Genomic DNA, 13,218 nt, shown 5'->3' with positions numbered 1-13,218 from the left:
CTGCTCTTCAATTTTTCCCTTAGATTTTGCTAGTTCTCTTTGCTCTTGAAGTGTTTGGCAAATAAGCTAGTTAAATGCATCTGGTTTCTTGTAGCAATTATTGTAGCACACATAAGCACTAACAGCATTAAACATCCTATAAGGAAACAGCTCCAGTACTTAATAAATGACCATCCCTCCTGGTATGTCTAAAGGTCCATTCCCCCGTGCCTTCTCCTATTAACCTGGTGAACTTGGGCATTCTGAGGCAGTGTAGCAACTGCCTCATGTACACAGACAACCCTCTCCTCTTACCTCCCAACACTCAACTTGTGAGAGATGCACTTGTATATCCAAACTGGAAAACATACACTCTCCAGCAAATACCAGAATAGCTGGTCAAGAAGAGAAGGTCAACACCTGCACCATACTACAGGAACACATAGCCCTCCAGAACACCCACCTCACAGCTCTCACATAACAAAAACCACACACACCTTCACAGAGGCTCTCAGAAATCAACGCATACAGCAGAGACCTCCAAATCAGAAACACACTCTACCATCACAACACAGCACAAATCACAAGACGCATAGCTCACCTTCACAGTGTACCCCCTTAACCCAAGTCCCTAAAGCTAAACAGCTTGCCCAATACACTAATCATAGGTAACTCTATAGTGAGGCAAACTGATGTCCCACTCACTAGGCTGAATAAGAAGTTGGTAACAGTCAGCTGTCTGTCGGGTGCCAGGCTCCGACACATAACATACACACTCAGGTCACTCCACAACAACAAGTACAAGTATGGATCTGTTATTGTCCATGTGGGTGTGAATGACCTGAGATGTACCTCCCTAGACTACATGAAAAGAGACATGGAGGAGCTCACGGCCCAGGCAGGCATGACCACCAGCCCTGAGAAGCATCCTACCATTGCCCCAAATGATACCCCAGTGCAAGCAGAAAATGATAGACTTAAATAATTGGCTAAGTTTCTGGTGTCATTGTAAGGGGATCCAGTATCTGACTGCTTGGGATGACATGACTGACAGACCTTGATGCTTTGCCAGAGATGGGCTGCATCTGTCAGCCCTAGGTTTCCAGGTACTGGCCAAGGCTTTTGCCACCCCTACAGTGCCTTTTTAGGTTGTGTTCCAAAGACCAAATTACCCCCGTAACAGGTATAAATAAATGCAATCTGAGGGTCATGCTGCTCAACACTAGAAGTCAATCTCAAGATGCACTTGCTCGAAGCACTCCTTAAAATGGAGAGCATCTACATTTGTGCTGTAATGGTGACCTGGTTTAAAGCAACAGAAAGCACCCCTGCAGTACCAGGCTATAATTCATTCCACACCTTTCGGCTCCAGAAAATGGACCGAAGCTCCAAAGGTGGTGGCATCTCCATATTCATAAAGGATATGCACACCTCCAGACTAGTAGCCCAGCATAATGCATCGGAGATACTTCAGGTACAACTAACAGTGGTTAAGATGGTGATTCAGGTCGCAGCCTACTATAGGTCCCAAACCATCTCCAAAGACTCATTCCACATTCCTAAGCAGCCTGGAAACTATTAAAGGTCCAACCCAACACTCTCATACTGGTTGACTTCAACTACCCCTCCAACAACTGGGAAAACTACTCGTGCACCAGTACACTTGCCCAACACTTCCTGGAATTCATTAATTCCAATGCACTGGACCAGCTCATTCTTACCCCCACTAGAGAAAGCAGCATCGTTGACCTGGTTATTACTAAATGGGCAACCGTTCAACACCAATAGTCAATTCCTCCCTGGTTAGATCAGACCACAAACTAATTACCATGAAATTCACATCTCACCCACACCACCAGCAAAGGTAACCACCATGAAAAACTTCTCCAAAGCTGACTTTGGGCTCCTAAAAAACAGAGATGGCCAACTTCATGGCACCCATGCAAATGGAAAATAGGTGCATGACCGCTGAATCATACACCAATGCACTGTACGAACACGTACAAAAATGCATAGAAATAGCCATACCAAACAGAACCAAGACACTCTCCTCCAAAAACAGGAAGCCAATCTGGTAGTCCCCTGCCATTAAAGGAAAAAACTGTTGCAGAAAAAGGTGAAGTCCCAAGACTGGACAAACTCCCTTATCAGCCTCAACAAAAAGTTGAGATCCCTCATCAAAATCTCTAAAGCTAACTATGAAGGCAAAATTGCGGCAGATGCTAAAAACAACCACAAAGCCTTCTACAGTTATATCAAGAATCTCCATGGCAATACCCAGATTTACTCTGAGTTACTGCACAATGGTACCTCCTATACTGAGCCAACAGATATTGACAACATACTGGCTGACAGATTCAGTGCCAGCTTTACTCCTCCCCCCCCCCCCCCAAATGGGCCAAGCACAATACCAGAAGAATGCCAGGCACCCAGCATTACTGCAGCACAGGTTAAAGCTGCATTGTCCAAGGCCAAGAATACAGCTTCCATGGGGCCCTGACAATATCCCTGGCTGTGTTCTACATGAACTATAAAGTGAACTGGCAGCACACCTGTGTGCCCTGTTCAATCACAGCTTCACCTCAGGCTTTGTCCCTACAGAATGGTGCACTGCTACAGTCATCCCTCTCCATAAAGGGGGAGTGACTACAGATCCTGTGAAATATTGCCCCATTAGCCTGACAAGTCTGATATGCAAGGCTATGGAGCACATCATCATGGACCTAATTAACAAGGATATAGGGAATCTCCACACTCTGGATCCCACGCAATTTGGTTTTGTGAAGGATAGATCATGCCTGCTCAGCCTGGTTGACTTCTTTGAGTCGGTCACCAGAGCTGTGAATGAGGGCAAGACAGTTCATACAGCATACCTCGGATCTAGCAAAGACCTTTGATACCATTCCACACTCAGGAATTATTGATAGACTCACCAAACTAGGTATAAAATCCTATATCACTAGGTGGGTTGCAAATTCGCTCACAGATAGAACCCACAGTGTGAAGGTAGCAGACTCCAAGTCAGACTGCCGACCAGTCACAAGTGGAGTCCCACAGGGATCAGTCCTGGGTCGTCTCCCGCTTGGCATCTACTTCTCAGAAGTCCAGACTAAAAGAAATCCAAGTTAAAAAACATGGCAGGACACTGCTATATCTCCAACAATTTATTAAAACCACAGAAAAATACAAAAATGAGCGCTTTCTGGTAACAACCCTTCATCAGATAAAAAACACACCACTCTATTAGAATATTTAAAAGAGCCTTTAGCCAATGATCAACTAATGAAAAACCCGCCTGTTCTTAAGGGCGGGCTTCATGGGTATTGCATCATTCAATCCTGGGCTCCTATGAGCCATCAACTCTATAATCCATTTGGATTCAGCTACCTCTGTTAACTGTTTAATGTCCCCTCCTCTATTGTTTAATCTTACATTAACAATTGCCCTAAATTTGAAATTGTGTGTAGAGTTCTCTTTTATATGCCTATACAAGGCATTATGTACATCACAATTCCTGATGGACGAGAGATGCTGTAAAACCCTCACTTTGAACATATTGTTGGTCTTTCCTACGTAAAAGCAGGGGCACAATACACACTCCGCCAAATAAACTATGTCTGTAGTTCTACATGTAGCCCTCGCCTTCAAATCAAAGACTCTACCAGTCACCGGATGTCTATATAATGTATCCCTGTTAATATAACTGCACGCCTTACAAATTCCACAGGGTATAGTGCCTGCAGTTTCCTTGACAAACCTCCTGCTGGTTACTGTCTTCTCCCTACATAATAGATCCTTCAAGTAGAGACGGAGTTTGTAGAGGAGAGGAATGTAGTATGGTTGGAGCAGCTCTACAATACGTTGTCGGATAATGACGAGAAATTGCGGTTGCAGAAGGTCGGCAAGTTGAAAAGGGACTACAAGGATTTTTCCAGTGGCAATATCTTCATTTGGCCCAAATTAAGAAATCAACCTTCAACCACTGATACTCGAGGTTCCAGGAAACCGGCTCTGCGTCAACAGGAGGGGAGTGGCCATCGTGAGCGTTTTGCTACACCGGCTGCAGCAGCCATAAACTGTGAACTCGCTACCCCACTTGGTCAGGGAATAGACCAACTTGAAACCAGGCATGGTGCCTCAACCTTGGATAATGAGGCATTAGCCTTGGTTCCGGACATAGAACTTGTTTCCCATGCGTTGGAGGCTGTGAATGGTTCGACAGCTACCACGGCTGTAGCTTCGGATGATGGTGTTTTGGGTGTTTCTGTGGCAGGTGACCCCGACCTTAGAGAATCCAGGACAGGGGCACGACCCAAGCACTCACAAGGTCAGCAACGTTTTTTGGAAATGCTACCAGCCCCAGTCAAGAAAAGAGGGGCTTGGAAACTGTCTCTGAGCGAAGGCAGGGACATGAGCAAGAGGAGGAGGACTCTAGAATGACTGTTCCTAGGGACACTGGTATTGTTTTTAATTTATCATCTCATAGGTTAACCAATGATGAACTTTTTGTATTAAACAAAGGTTTAACCTTTGTGCCCAGTAAGGCTTGTGTAATGCTTTTCTGTCGAAATGTGGCATTAAGACAGATTTTTGGTGAAAATAATTTGCCCCCGAGACAACCTAGTTGCTTTGTTCTACCGTTTTCCCCAGCCATGAATCTTTTTATAAATGGTTGTGAACAAGACTTGATGAAATATTTCCAAGAAGGAGATTTTATTAAATATTATAATCTAACCCAGGCACAACGGAAAGCTGTGTTGGATCTTAGCAATAATGTTGATTTGACTATTAAAATGGCAGATAAGGGTGGAGCGGTAGTGGTGCTAGATACCATTTGGTATAGTAACAAGATGAATGGTATGTTATCTGATGAGAGCACCTACATTCCGATTAATCCTTTAGGTGTACAACAAGTGATAGATAGGGTACATAATCGTTTGGAGATTTTATTTAATAATATGCAGATTAATGAACTATTTAAGTTCTTGTGGATAGAGAAAGCGGTTACACCGATCATTAAGGTGTTGCCTAAGATACATAAATCCCTTATAGACCCACCTCTAAGACCCATAGTGTCGGGTAGAGGTTGGGTTACGGAGAATGTTTCTATTTGGTTGGAGTTTGTTTTTAGGCCCTATGTTGAGAGGATGAGTAATGTTTTAATAGATACAGGCCATTTTCTTAAAATTCTGGGGGAGGTGAATTGGGCTGAGACCCAAGATAGGTTTTTGATGGTGATCCTGGATGTTCACAGTTTATTTACTGTCATTAGCAATGAATATGGTATAAATGCTGTTGGTGAACTTTTGAAGGACCTGGGTGAAGCTGATGTGAAGATCGACCTTATTAAGAACATGTTGGCCCTAGTATTGGAAAACAATGTGTTTGTAGGAGTACAACAAGTGTATAGACAAGCTCAGGGGGTAGCGATGGGCACCCCCTGCGCGAACACATATGCCAACCTTGTTCTCTCCTATTGGGAGAAAATCACTGTATTAGGGAGTGAAAGATGGATGCAATACATAAAAATGTACACACGTTTTGTTGACGACATTTTTATTTTGTGGAGTGGAGACAGTAGTCTATTAGAGACTTGTTACATATTTACACTCCATGACTTCGTTTTTGAGGTTTACCATTAATAGTTCCTACACTGCAATAGATTTCTTAGATGTATGTGTATTGCAGACGAAAGAGGGATTTTCTTCGCGTTTACACAGGAAGGACTGCTGGAAAAACACTCTGCTGTCTTTTGATAGCATGCATCCTCGTTTTACCTTTCCCTGTATTATACAGGGACAGGTTAGCAGAACTTCTAGGATTAGCATGGAAGATACCCAATATGAAGAAGAAGTGATCAAACTTAAGGATTGTTTGAGAAAGGGGCTATGAAGAGGGTCTTGTTAATAAGATAGTGGACGGCAATAAGGGTTTTAGGAAGAATAAATATAAACCTTGGCTTAGCCGGGCTAAAGGTGAGCAGAATAGTTCTGACATTAATAGCACCACACAGGGTAATTCAAAGCCAACGTTGACTTACAGCAGCAACATCAGAGATGTTTGCGATATTATTCATAGGAATTGGAACATTCTGACAAGTGACACTAGTCTAAGGGGATATAGTAGGTGGTAGCCCCAGTTTTAGGTATAGGAGGAACAAAAACTTGAAGGATCTATTATGTAGGGAGAAGACAGTAACCAGCAGGAGGTTTGTCAAGGAAACTGCAGGCACTATACCCTGTGGAATTTGTAAGGCGTGCAGTTATATTAACAGGGATACATTATATAGACATCCGGTGACTGGTAGAGTCTTTGATTTGATGGCGAGGGCTACATGTAGAACTACAGACTTAGTTTATTTGGCGGAGTGTGTATTGTGCCCTTGCTTTTACGTAGGAAAGACCAACAATATGTTCAAAGTGAGGGTTTTACAGCATCTCTCGTCCATCAGGAATTGTGATGTACATAATGCCTTGTATAGGCATATAAAAAAGAGAACTCTACACACAGTTTCAAATTTAGGGCAATAGTTAATGTAAGATTAAACAATAGAGGAGGGGACATTAAACAGTTAACAGAGGTAGCTGAATCCAAATGGATTATAGAGTTGATGGCTCATAGGAGCCCAGGATTGAATGATGTAATACCCATGAAGCCCGCCCTTAAGAACAGGCGGGTTTTTCATTAGTTGATCATTGGCTAAAGGCTCTTTTAAATATTCTAATAGAGTGGTGTGTTTTATCTGATGAAGGGCTGTTACCCGAAAGCGCTCATTTTTGTATTTTTCTGTGGTTTTAATAAATTGTTGGAGATATAGCAGTGTCCTGCCGCATTTTTTACTTGGATTTATTTCTGTCTGCTTCGTTTGGCTGGACTTTAGCGTAGCACTGAACATTTATTTTTTGGTTCCTCCAGAAGTCCAGACTAACATGGATGGACTCTGGCTGACCAAGTTCACAGACAACTGCAAGCTGGGAGCCATTATTAACTCTCCAAGTGATGTAGACATCCTACAGAAAGACCTCACTGAGACAGATTGGTGTCAAAACCATGGCCTTAAGCTTATTGCCAAAAAATGTGTAGTCATTCCCTTTGGGAAAAACTCAGTTCCCATTAATTACCACATTGATGGGAGCCCACTGAACACTGAAGGCATTATAAGAGATCTGGGACACAGGTTCACAGCAAACTCTCCTTCGACCACCACATTGCCACTGTGGTCAGAAAGTTCTTCTATGTGGCACATCTCATTACCAAGGGTTTTGCATCCAGGAAGAAAGATATCATCTCTCTACTCTTCCCTCATTAGACCAATTGAGTAGAATGCCCCATTTGGTATGTACCTCACTAAACACCTGCAGCAGCTGAAAAGGCCACAAAAGTACCTCACAAAGAGGATCCTAGGCCTTAAACACATGCCCTACATGGACAGACTCAAAAAAACTCCAGCTTTTCTCCGTCTCATATCGTCTATCAAGAGGCAATCTCTGCTGGACTTAAAAATCCATGCCTGACCCAGCCATGTTAGAAATGTTACACCTAAAGAAATCCCAATCCCTCCGCACCACGGGGTCCAGGGACCTCAACCACAATCAACAGAAAATGCTGGAGGGACAGATTCATAACCCAGAGACTGCCCATGCTCTGGAATGGATTTCCCATGCATGGCAAGCAGAGCACCTCACTGGCCCTTTTCATGAATCGTGCCATCCCAAATAGAACCAAGATGCTCTTCTCCAAAAAAAGGAAGCCACTCTGGTGGTCCCCTGCTATAAAACTATACAACAGAAGGAAGAAACTGTTGCAGAAAAAAAGAAGAAAATCCCAGGATGCAAAAACCTTCCTCACCAGTAAGAAGCAGAGATCCCTCATAAGAAGCTGAGATCCCTCATAAAATCCTCAAAAGCTAGTTACGAAAATAAAATTGCCAAAGATTCCAAAGACAACCACAAGGCATTCTATAGTTATGTCACTATTCTAAATGGTAATGCTCGGATGTGCTCTAAGCTACAACAAAATGGCATTAGATAGATTTAGTGACAACTTTACACCCCTCTCACCCCCTAAATGACCCATCTCAAAACCAAAAGATTGCCAAATTCCGGTAATCACGGCCATACAGGTAGAAACCGCACTCTCCAAAGCTAAGAATACAGCATCCATGGGACAAGATGACATCCCAGGCTGTGTACTACACAAACTACAAAATAAACTGGCACCTCACCTAAGTGTCATGTTTAATCATAGCCTCACCTTGGGCTTCGTGCCCACTGAGTGGCACACAGCTACAGTTATCCCACTCCACAAGGGGGGGGGGGGGTCCACCTTGGATCCCAGGAACTACCGTCCCATCAGTCTGACAAGCCTGATCTGCAAGGAACATGGAACGCATTATCAAATTGGCAACCTTCAAACACTGAGGGCCAATCTAGTCTCCTGAATCTGATTGACTTCTTTGAATCAGTCTCCAGAGCTGCGGACGAGGGTAAGGCAGTCCACACAGCCCATCTGGACCTCGCCAAAACCTTCGACACCATCCCCCACTCTGGAATCGTAGATAAACTTACTAAGCTGGGCATAAATCCCTACGTCACTCGATGGGTTGCCAACTGGCTTACTGACGGAACCCAAACTGTAAAAGTAGCAGACTCCAAATCCAGCTCCAGTCAAGTGACAAGTGGAGTACCTCAGGGTTCAGTCCTAGGAACACACTTGTTTGGCATTTACTTTGCTGACGTACAGGCCAACACTAAGGGACTCTGGCTAACAAAGTTTGCAGATGACTGCAAACTGGGAGCCATTACTGAATCCCCAAATTATGTGGATATTCTACAACAGGGCCTTACAGAAACAGATGCCTGGTGCCAGAGCCATGGGCTCAAGCTTAATGCCAAGAAATGTATAGTCATCCCCTTTGGAAAAAAAACATGTACCCATGAATTACCACATAGGTGGCAGTACACTAAACATTGAAAGTGTGATGAGAGACTTGGGGATACAGGTGGACAGTGGTCTCGCTTTCGATAACCACATCGCCACAAGTCAGGAAATCCTTCTATGTGGCACACCTCATCACTAAGGGCTTTTCATCCAGAAAAAAGGAGGTAATTGTCCCACTGTACTCATCCCTCATTAGACCCATTATAGAGTATAATGCCCAGTTTGGTATGTACCTCAAGACATCTGCAACAGCTGGAAAGGCCACAGAAATACCTCACTAAAAGAATCACAGGCCTAAAGCAGATGCCATATGCTGACCATCTAAAAAAACACCAGCTATACTCTGTGGCATATTGTCTACTCCAAGGCGATCTCTGTTTAACATACAAGGCCATGTCAAACCCGGAGCTGCTAGACATGCTCCACTTAAAGAAATCCCAATTCCTCAAAGCCACACGCTCCAGGGATCTAAACCTCGTCATCACAATGAACAAAACATGCTGGAGAGATAGGTTCCTGACCCAGAGACTCCCCATTCTCTGGAATAGACTGCCCATGCATGTCAAGCAGAGCGCCTCTTTGGCCCTCTTCAAAGGGAACCTTTATGATTGGATGGGAGATGGGAAATTCACCCCGGGGATCATGACCTTGATGATTGGATGGGAGATGGGAAATTCACCCCGGAGATCATGTCAGTCGCCCTGCTAGACAGGGGTCCAGAGAGGTAAATATTGTGGGAAGAAATATCCAGGGAATTTTTATGGCTAGGCTTGTATAGGCCCTACGGCTGATAGCCTAGTACTAATCTATGAAAAAAAATCTTGATGAGTGGATGGGAAATAGAAATTTCACCCCGGGGATCACTCCAGTGGCTCTACTTGATAGAGGCACAGGGGAACTAACAGCAGCAGGATGCCAAGGCACTTCTATGGGCTAGGATTGTAAAGGCTCCAGTGCTGTTGGCCTAGTACACACCTATGAACCTATTATTTTGCTTTCCTGCACAGCAATGTTATTTTGTTATGCGTTACACTAATATTTAACTTCTAATTTAAAAAAAAGAAAACGTTTCTATACAAAAGCAACTGGGTGCATCTATCTTACAGCTGAACTTTGTGATCTCTGAAAGAAAGCAAAACACATTCATAGGTGTGTGCTAGGCCTAGCCCATAGGATTACCCTGGCATCATGCCACCCAACCTTAGTTCCCAGTGACTCTGTCAAGTAGAGCCACTGTAGTGATCCCCAGGGTGAATTTTTTATTTCTCATCCACTCAAGATTTCTCTTAAAGAGGGCCAGTGAGGTGCTCTGTTTGACATGTATGGGAAGTCTATTCCATAGAATGTGCAGTTTCTGGGTTATGAACCGATCCCTCCAGCATGTTCTGTTGATTGTGGTAATGAGGCTGAGGTCTCTGGAGCATGTGGTGAGGTCTCTGGAGTCTGTGGTGCAGAGGGATTGGGATTTCTTTAGATGTAGCATTTCTAAGAGCTGGGTCAGACATGGCTTTGTTTAAATTAGTACCAGGCTAATTGCCCTTGTGGGCCATTCCAAGCCCATCCACCCACCCCATGCGAGAACCAAACCTCGCAACCCGTGCCCACAAGGCAAACACCCCAACCACCATGCCAGTCTCCCAACCTTCCCATTACTCCCAGACATCTATACACTGTACTGCACTATTAAATCCCATCAATGACTGCCCAGTGTTATGGCTTATTCATCAATTCATGTAGGGTTATAAAAACCTCTAACTATATTGTGGCAACAGTAAACAATTCAACTAATACAAGATATCTTCTCCATTTACTTTATTTTTTATATATACTTGTCTACTGGACCATTATTCACACACATACATACATAAATTATACATATTTCATTCACGTACATAAGTTGCATTTTTAAATGTAGGAATAATTAAGTAAAAATCATTCAAGTTTTAATTTTTACTTTATAAATTACCCACACTTGTATCAACTATGTGCTTAGATCCCCTAGTATTTTAGCTGAAAGGGTATTACACCTGGTTAAATTTTAACCTTTAACATATACATTTTTATTACGTGCATGTATTTATGTATAGGTTTCTTATACGTTTTGCATATGGTTTTAAGTATACATATTGTAAATGGAGAAGATAGCTTGTATTAGTTCAATTGTTTACTGTTGCTACAATGGAGTTAGATGATTTTATAACCCTGCATGAATTAGTGAATGTAATTTACTGATGGCTAATTTGCGATTGGTTTAATTGCATCCATTGTAAGTATATAAAGTTGTTAATTGTTGTCTTTTCTTTTGTCTGATTAAGTTGGAGCATTGTCTCCGACGAAAGCGCTCACAATAAATAGTGTAGTTTGGAGTACTTACTTCGTGTTTAATTTAGACAAGACGTTTGTTTCAAATAAGGGGAAGGTGATTAATGACAAAATCTATCTTGTACTGGTTGCCCCTAACATCTCTATATGACACCAACTATAGAGACAAAAGTATCTCAGAAATTTTACACCCATAATCTTTTAGATATAAACCTCTGGGGTCTTTGCAATTGCATGATATGCTTATTACGATACATCACAAAGGGGAGGGATTATATTCAATTATGCATATAAATCAGTACAGAGTAGAAGAAAGGGAGGTGGTCTTTTCATCTGTAAGAAATATACATTTTACTAACAATTGTATAACATAAAAGAATTTCCTAACCACCATAGCAATGTGATGGTCAAACATGACAAAGCTTCTTAGCCATCAAAGTGATGAAGGTCTCTCACTACCTCTTAAATCACCACAAATATATTTAATGCAGAAAGGATTTAACATCTGCTACAGTATTTTTTTTTTTCAAATCTTACATTCTGAGCTTCTTTGTCTCAACAGATTTTAGGATAAAAAGATCTTGCAGCCCATTTATCTCAGCATTTTCAAAATTCCCAGAAAGCTGCACTGTTCTGTATTCCACTACAAAAAATGGAAGTTTGTTTCTACAGAATACATCTGTACAGCCAGTACTGTATAAGGAATTTTAAGGAATACCATAAATATTTAGGTTGAGTCATGGGCACTTAAACACAATGCTGGGACACGACTCTGGAAGCTTTAATACTGTATCACATTGTCTTTTAACCTTGCATAACTATTCACTGCGCTGCTTCACTAAAGTGATAAAGCAGTGGAATATATATATATATATATATATATATATATATATATATATATATATATATATATATATATATATATATATATATATATATATAAATAAAATATGTGTGTGTGGGGTAAAGTTCAGACCGATTACAAATACCCTCCGTCTAAGAGAAGCTTCCTCTTGAAGGCAGCACAGTACTGTAATATTGTACACTACTACAAACCAAAACCTCAGTCATCCCACAAAGTTGGATTTCTTTTTGTGAATATTTTGTATGCATATCAGAAAGCTAAGTTATGTAACTCAGTGATTGTATCCAGCAACAGCAATTAAAAATACCTTTTAAGAAATTGTGTAAGTTTATCTTTCAGCCTCATACCAGTCAAGTGTCAAGCCTTTCCACTGTAAATGAGCTATTCATTTTCCATCACAGGTTTGACAGTGAAATCACTGCCCAGACAGCCCTGAGTGGTTTCCTATTTTATGACACTAGTGGTTTGGTCACGTTTCCAGTGGTGTACCTCACTTCTACCATCTGTGTGTGTGCACAAATGAGATCAAGGCTACTTTGTGACTACAACTTACTAGAGATGAACATACACCCTGGCTAGTATGCTGCATGCTATACTCCTCTCTCGGTTAAACATCAACATTGCAGTAAGCCAGATCACCTCCCTTCACCCAAGACGGGCAAGCTGGCATCTGCAGCTCTCATGAGCTGTCCATTTCCAAAACCATACTAGTGCCCTACTACCAGGATTAAAATGTTTTGCATTACAGTGGTCCTTTACAAGCCCTCTTCCAGTCAAACACAGTATATATACTTCTTTACCAATGATGTAGCAAACCTGAATCAAGGACTGGCCAAGGACATATCCTGATATGTTATGTATTCTTATGACATTTAAACCATCATGGCATTGTTAAAGCAAGTTTAAGGGAAATTAGACCCCAGAGCTGCATCACCAACAACTCTGTGGTACATTTCAATGCAGGTTTTGGTAAATACCATTACAGCACACAGAATTTACCAGAAAGACATCCATCAAGTGAACACAAATTTAAGCATCCATGGACATCACTCCACTGCAGTTATCCTTTTGCCATATTCCAAAACAGTTGCTCTCTGCCCTGATTCTGAAAG

The 13,218-nt window shown here is 42.1% G+C and overlaps 1 protein-coding gene across 1 annotated transcript in view; it reads right to left on the bottom strand.

Moving 5' to 3' along the window:
- Positions 1 to 13,218, bottom strand: part of LOC122804788 (protein mono-ADP-ribosyltransferase PARP14-like) — a gene marked incomplete in the record, with an annotated part of 1,493,437 nt that overhangs the window by 1,446,196 nt on the left and 34,023 nt on the right.

This window comes from Protopterus annectens, chromosome 6.part0, assembly GCF_019279795.1.
Source record: "Protopterus annectens isolate FY-2018-M chromosome 6.part0, PAN1.0, whole genome shotgun sequence".
Lineage (NCBI taxonomy): Eukaryota > Metazoa > Chordata > Ceratodontiformes > Protopteridae > Protopterus > Protopterus annectens.
This window is presented reverse-complemented; position numbering and strand designations above follow the sequence as displayed.